General features: G+C 34.0%; 1 protein-coding gene across 1 annotated transcript in view; it reads left to right on the plus strand.

Annotated features, from left to right (window-relative positions):
* LOC108689116 overlaps positions 1–7261 on the plus strand; it is a 277007-nt gene that overhangs the window by 131872 nt on the left and 137874 nt on the right. The gene's annotated exons all lie outside the window — the stretch shown is intronic.

A 7261-nucleotide genomic window follows, 5' to 3' on the forward strand; every position in this document is an offset into this window, starting at 1 on the left:
TATTAAACTCGACAAAAAATTTTTTGTATTTTTCTAAAATGGAGGCGCTACTAGTTTTTCAAAACAAGTTAGTTTTTTCAAACCAACTTGACATACTTGAAAAACTTGAATAATTTTTATCTGAATGGGTTCAAATTTTAATTACAATTGCTCAGACACATTCCGCAGAGAAGTACAGTCGCGGACACTGAGATTGTGACACTTCTTTTCAATAGTTTGCAGAACAAAATTTTCAGAGCGCGATTCACCATCTAACGATACGTGTAACGAACGGTTATGATAGTTCAAAATGATACTTCAAGAGAAGAATCAAAGTATAAAAGGAGAAATCAAGAAATGTATCTTGTACAACGCGATATACTTAAGATTATTAATTGGGTTAATTATTGGGTTATTTATTGGATTAAATATTTATTTTGTGGAAAGGTTGTAAATCACTCGGCTGTAGAACTCGGCTGATTGACATCTTAAGTATTTATCGCGTATATTTATATTTAGTTTAAGTATTTATCGCGTCACACAAGACATTTCTTGATCCTATGTCGATTCTGTATCACTTTGATATATATGAAATATTCAATTATATAAATATAATAAGATATTTTATATACAAAAACACTATACAAATACATAATATAAATTAATTATAAATACATAAATAAATGATGTATTATATATTCATTAACTATGTATTTATACTATAAATATAGTATATATTAGGTGTACAACTTTGTTTCCGCCGTTTTTTTCCGAAATTCGAGACTTTATTCTAAAAAACTGGTTATACATTTATGATTCAAAGTATTGTCCATCGCTGGCCACTACTTTCTCCCATCTTTCGGGTAGCGTACGAATTCCGCATCGAAAAAACTGGTCATCTTTTGAGGCTATCCACGAATCGATCCAATTTTTTACTTCTTCATAAGACCGGAAATGCTGGTCAGCCAGGCCGTGTGCCATTGATCGAAACAAGTGATAGTCAGAGGGAGCAACGTCTGGAGAATACGGCGGGTAGGGTAGGACTATTTCAACGTTTCCAAGTATGTCTTGACCACTTTTGCAACATGAGGTCGAGCATTGTCATGCTGCAAAATCACTTTATCGTGTCTCTCGTTATATTGCGGCCATTTGTCTTTCAATGCTCGGCTCAAACGCATCAATTGCGTTCGATACCGATCGCCTGTGATTGTTTCAGTCGGTTTTAACAGTTCATAATACACTACGCCGAGCTGGTCCCACCAAATACAGAGCATGACCTTGGAGCCGTGAGTATTCGGTTTGGCCGTCGACGTGGAAGCATGGCCGGGAACTACCCATGATTTTCTGCGCTTGAGATTATCGTAATGAACCCATTTTTCGTCCCCAGTCACAATGCGATGCAGAAATCCCTTCCGTCTTTACCTTTCAAGCAGCTGTTCACAAGCAAATCAACGCCGTTCAACATCTCTCGGCTTCAATTCGTACGGCACCCAATTTCCTTGCTTCTGAATCATTCTCATGGCTTTGAGACGTTTTGAAATGGCTTGTTGAGTCACTCCCAATGATCGTGCCAATTCTTCTTGATTTTGACACGAGTCTTGCTCAAGTAATGTCTCCAATTCTGCATCTTCGAAAACCTTCTCTCTTCCACCGCTATGCCGGTCTTCGACATCAAAATCACCGTTCTTGAAGCGTTGAAACCACTCACGACACGTTCTTTCACTAATAGCGGCCTCACCATAAGTATTTGAGAGCACTCGATGAGCCTCAGCCGTAGATTTCTTCATATTGAAGCAAAAAATTAAAACCTCCCGCAAATAACGAGAATTTGGCTCGTAAACTGACATTTTCAATCGAGAATAACTTTATGGTGCAGCCACAAATCGACTAATGTTTCTATGGGGTTATGTTGACAGACGCCCAAGTTTATTGTATGACGTCTATGATCTATTTATTTCGACCACTTACCGCTAAAGCCATGTATAGGAAAACGGCGGAAGCAAAGTTGTACACCTAATATACTATCCAAAACTTAGTAATATATTTAATAAAAAATAAATATACCCAGAACGAAAACAAGTCATATGGATCTCAAGTAATCTCTTTGAACTTTCATTTTCATATCGAGAATAACGCAAAAAAAATTCTTGCAAGCTTATCATATTTATGAAGAGTTAAAGTTTTTTTTTCAGTTTCTCTTAATCCGGATCTTTAAATTATATTATAAAATAATTACAGCAATGTAAAAAATTTCATAGAGTACGTTGAACTCATGAATATCATATTAGGGTTTAAATGGTTAAGATCGAGAAATGTTTATCTTTGAGATTTCTGAACAAAAGTCAAATAGTAATGATGATAACAATATAAAAGTTTCTTAGTTTGTCATACTTTACACATCAACGATAGGATAAATTCTTATCAATTTGCAAGAATGAAAACTTAAAGCCAGTTTACTATAGTAATAATAAGCTTAATAATAGTAGTTCATTAGGGTTTCGAAAGATATTCTTTCAAAAAATTCCAATAAAAATGTAGTATATAAAATCTGTTGTAAAGACTGTGACGCGTCGAACAAACAAGTAAGAAATTAAGTAGAGAATTGCAGAACATCGCAATCATGGTAATTGGAACATAAAAACGCAATCGGTAATTACTGATCACAAAATTAAATAGAATCATGAATTTGATTGGGAAAACATCCAATTTTCGACTAGGAAAGGAACTTGAATAAACAATTAATTTTAGAAAAAGCGCATATATATATATATATATACAAAGAAATGATCTAAATTTGCATTCAGACGCAGATGGTCTCCATCACGATTACGCGATTATGTTAAATAGATTTACCAATTAGTATTCTCAATTTCCATGTCTTAACTAAATTTAGAGTTGTCAGAGTTGTCATTCTTATACTTTTTATTTTATAACTTAATGTAATATCTTTTTGTTTTGTATGTAAATAATGAAATGTGTTATTATTTAATCAAAGTGAAATATCGCATAAGAAAATCAAAAATTTTCCAAAGCTTCTTTATATGTTGAGTATTCTGTTCAAGATGAGTTGCTTCTCTCCCTTTGTTTATTCAGAATTAATAACATCTACATTTGTATATCAGAATCCATTGGTATGAGCACACTCCGAGATCGAGCTAAGAATAAGTAAAGGATTTCATTAACGTATACCTCTTTATAGAGATCCGCATCATTTTCTCCTTATGGAAAGGAATCTCACGGTGACTATGCCACTTGCAGAGTACGCTATAGACGCCAAGCAAGCGTGATACGCAATACTGCCGCAAGATGAATTCGTTTTCCGTAAGGAAAAAATGACGCGAATCCTTATAAAGAAGCATATGTCAATAAAATCCGTCACTTACTCTCATCTCAATCAGGATGTGCTCTGAAAGTGCTTTTTTTTTAGTTAGTTTTTATTATATTAGTTAGTATTATATTAATAGTTAGTTTTTATGATTAATAGTTAGTTTTTGTGAATAGAGTTATTAATAGTTAGTTTCTATAATGCATACTCGTTTCCTGCATTGTGTATCTTGCCGAAACGTGGATATATGGAAGATCTTAACACTACTCAGCATTACTGAACACTTCTACACTATTAGAGCAGTGTTGTAAAGGACTCTTTCAAGAATGCTCGATTTTTAAATGTAAATAAAACAAGTTGTGTGTGAGATATCCACTCAATTTTTTTTTTATTTGAAAGAATATTTTATGGCATTAAGTATGGAATATAACGTCGTTCAAATGTCCGCCGCGGTTTCGCTTGGTGATTCGTATTCGGGCGGTCCAATTTTCGACGACTTTCTCGCATAAATCTGGCTGAATTTGCTGGCTGGCGTTTATTATGTTGATTTTGAGAGCATCAATTGTTTGCGGTTTATTCGTATAGAATGCGATTTAAGATAGCCCCAAAGGAAGAAGTCCAAAGGCATTAAATTGCACGATCTCGATGGCCAGTTCACGTCGCCGCCGCGTGAGATAACCATGCTCTCAAATCGCTCGTGCAGAATGTTCATCGTGGCATGTGGTGTATGGCACGTAACGCCATTCTGTTGGAACCACATGTTATCGGTATCCATATCATCCATTTTAGGCCACAAGGCGTTGCTTATCTTCGATCTGTAGCGCTCGCTATTGACGATTATGGCAACGCCCGCTTCGTTTTGGAAGAAATACGGACCGATGATTCCGCCAGACCAAAATCCGCACCAAACAGTGACTTTCTCGGGATGCATTTGGAGCTGGTGTATCTCGCGTGGATTCGTCCCAAATTCGACAATTTTGCTTGTTCATATATCCATTCATCTAAAAATGGGCCTCATCGATAAACATGATTTGTTTGATGAAATTTGGGTTAACTTCCAACTACTCCAGAACCCAATCAGCGAACACATGGCACATTGTCTATGATCGTTTACCTTAAGTTCTTGGGTCAGTTGAATTTTATAGAGATACAGACCCAAGTCCCGACGCAAAATTCGCCAAGTTGAAGTCGTAGAAAGACCAAGTTCTTATGAACGACGAGAAATTGACCGCCTCGATTTTTCCCGTACATTCTCACGCACAGCAGCGATGTTTTCAGCTTGCGTTTCGGCGACATACTGTTGTTGGCTGATTATTTATCGAACCTGTTGACTCGAATTTGGCCACCAAACATCGAATAGTCGACTCGGCAGGACGGTTGTGGCGAGGATAAAAATCACGTAATGCGCGGAATGTTTCTCGAACGGAGCACTGATTTTGATAATAAAATTTTATGATTTGCACACGTTGCTCAACTATGACCTTCCATGGTGATTTGCCATACATTACTAAACAATTCACAACAAATTTGACAAATGTCTTTAACAACATGGCTACTATGATCTAACAAATTTCGAACGTTCCTATTGAAAAACCCTATAGTACAGTAATGCCTCAAAATACTTCTAATGCCCAGAAGTATTTTTCTACAAGCGACATTGGCAATTGCTCCCCTTCTTTGCAGTTTTACCATACTATTATATTATAAATATAATATAATATAAATATAAAAAACAAAATATATTATAATTTATTTTAGTTTTTTAATAATATTTATATAACATTCTAGAAATATTTTGCATATAAAGATAATTAATTAAAAATTATTGGGAGTACAAATTAGTTCAGTCCGTTTCCTTAAAGATGGCTCCAACTGTTGTGAATAATTCATAGTAACAGCTGATTTTGGCGGTTTCAGAGATCTAAACATCTGCTAATAATGTTCAGTTTATATCGCTTTGAGTTTAATACAAAAATTGATTTTTGTTTGAAATGTCTTGTGTTTGAAATGTCAAATTTTGTGTTAATTAAGCAGCGTTTGCGGGAGGTTTTGATTTTCTGCTTTAATTGAAAGAAAAGTGCGGCTGAAGCCCATCGAACCTTGTCGAAGTTTATGGTGACACTGCTCTGATAAATCATGGGAATGGTTTCGAAGTTTTAAGGATGGAGATTTCAGCGTTGAAGACAAACCTCGCTCTGGATAGCCAAAAAAATTCGAAGACAAAGAATTAGAGGCATTACTCGAAGAAGAATCAAACGCAAGAGGAGCTTGCAGAATCATTGACGGTAACTCAACAAGCCGTTTCTGTACGATTGAGAGCCATGGAAATGATTCAAAAACAAGGAAATTAGGTATCTTATGAAGTGAAATCGAGAAATGTTGAAAGACGATTTTTCACTTGCGAACAGCTGATTCAAAGACAACAGAGAAAAGGTTTTTGGCATCGGATTGTGATTGGAGATGAGAAGTGGATATTCTACGACAACTCCAAGAAGAAAAAATACTAAGTCGATCAATCATTGCCATCGATCTCAACATCAACATCACGGCCGAACATTCATGGTTTGAAGATCATGTTCTGTATCTGGTGGAACCAAAAGGATCTTATTTACTATGAGCTGCTGAAACCTGGCGATTCCATTACGGACGATCGGTATCGGCTACAATTGATTTGAGCTATGCGAGAAAAACGGCCGGAATACAAGCAAAGACATGAATAAAGTTATTCTTCTTCATGACAACGCTCGGCCTCATGTCGCTAAAAATATTTTTACTACTTTAAACGAAACGCTCAAATGGGATGTTTAACCGCACCTGCCATATTCTCCGGACATTGCTCCTTCTGATTACTGGTTGTTCCGAAGGATGCAGCAAGTCACCAATTCACTTCTTTCGCAGAAATCGAAAATTGGCTCCAAAATTGGATCGCCTCCAAAGAGTCATTTTTTCGAGATGGAATTCGAAAATTGCCTGAGAGATGGAAAAAAGTAGGAGCGATGGATAATACTTTAATTGATCTATTCATTCATTTTGTTTTGAAATAAATGCATTTTTGAACGGACCGAACTAATTTGTACTCCCAATAATATTTAACAAATGCTTAAATAATGTTTACCGAAATCGTTTTCTCACATGAATATCTCAATCAAAATAAATATTTACGAAATATTAAATAAACGTTTAAAAAATGTTCACTGAAATCATTTTCTCACTTGAATAAATTATGAAGAAAAAATATTTTACAAAATTTTTTCAAACGGATGATTAATGAAAAATAAATACTAAAAAAATAGTAAATAAATGCTTAAAAAACATTTACTAAAATTATTTTCTAACATGAATAACTCATACAAAATAAATATTTACAAAATATTTAATAAACGTTAAAAAAAAGTTTACTGAAATCAATCTCTTACATCAATAAGTTATAAAAAAAAATATTGAAGAAAAATAAATGTTTAATGAAATTATTTTCTCAAAATGATTAATGAAAAATAGATACTTAAAAAATAATAAATAAATGCTTAAAAAATGTTTGCCGAAATTGTTTTCTCACATGCACTTACTACAATATAAATGTTTACAAAATATTAAATAAACGTTAAAAAAAATGTTCACTAAAAATTATTCCCTGAAATTATTTTTTCACATCAATAAGTTATAAAGAAAAATATATAGCTACTTATTTCAAACGTACCAAGTCTGAAATTGTTACATGCAGCACATTTTTTATTTGACTCGAATGTCGAACAGCACTTAGTAAGAAGCGTCATTTCTCTCATCGCCCGCGCGCAAATATAGAAATAGAATTGAATGAATCATTGAATGAATTGATGAATCATTATGTAAATCAATACAATATATTATCAGCTGGAAAAGCCATAATAATAACATATTTTCTATAAAAAAATATATGTATATACATAGATGTATATAATTATATGTATATACATATAT

This window comes from Atta colombica, unplaced genomic scaffold (assembly GCF_001594045.1).
Source record: "Atta colombica isolate Treedump-2 unplaced genomic scaffold, Acol1.0 scaffold26, whole genome shotgun sequence".
Taxonomy (NCBI): Eukaryota; Metazoa; Arthropoda; class Insecta; order Hymenoptera; family Formicidae; genus Atta; species Atta colombica.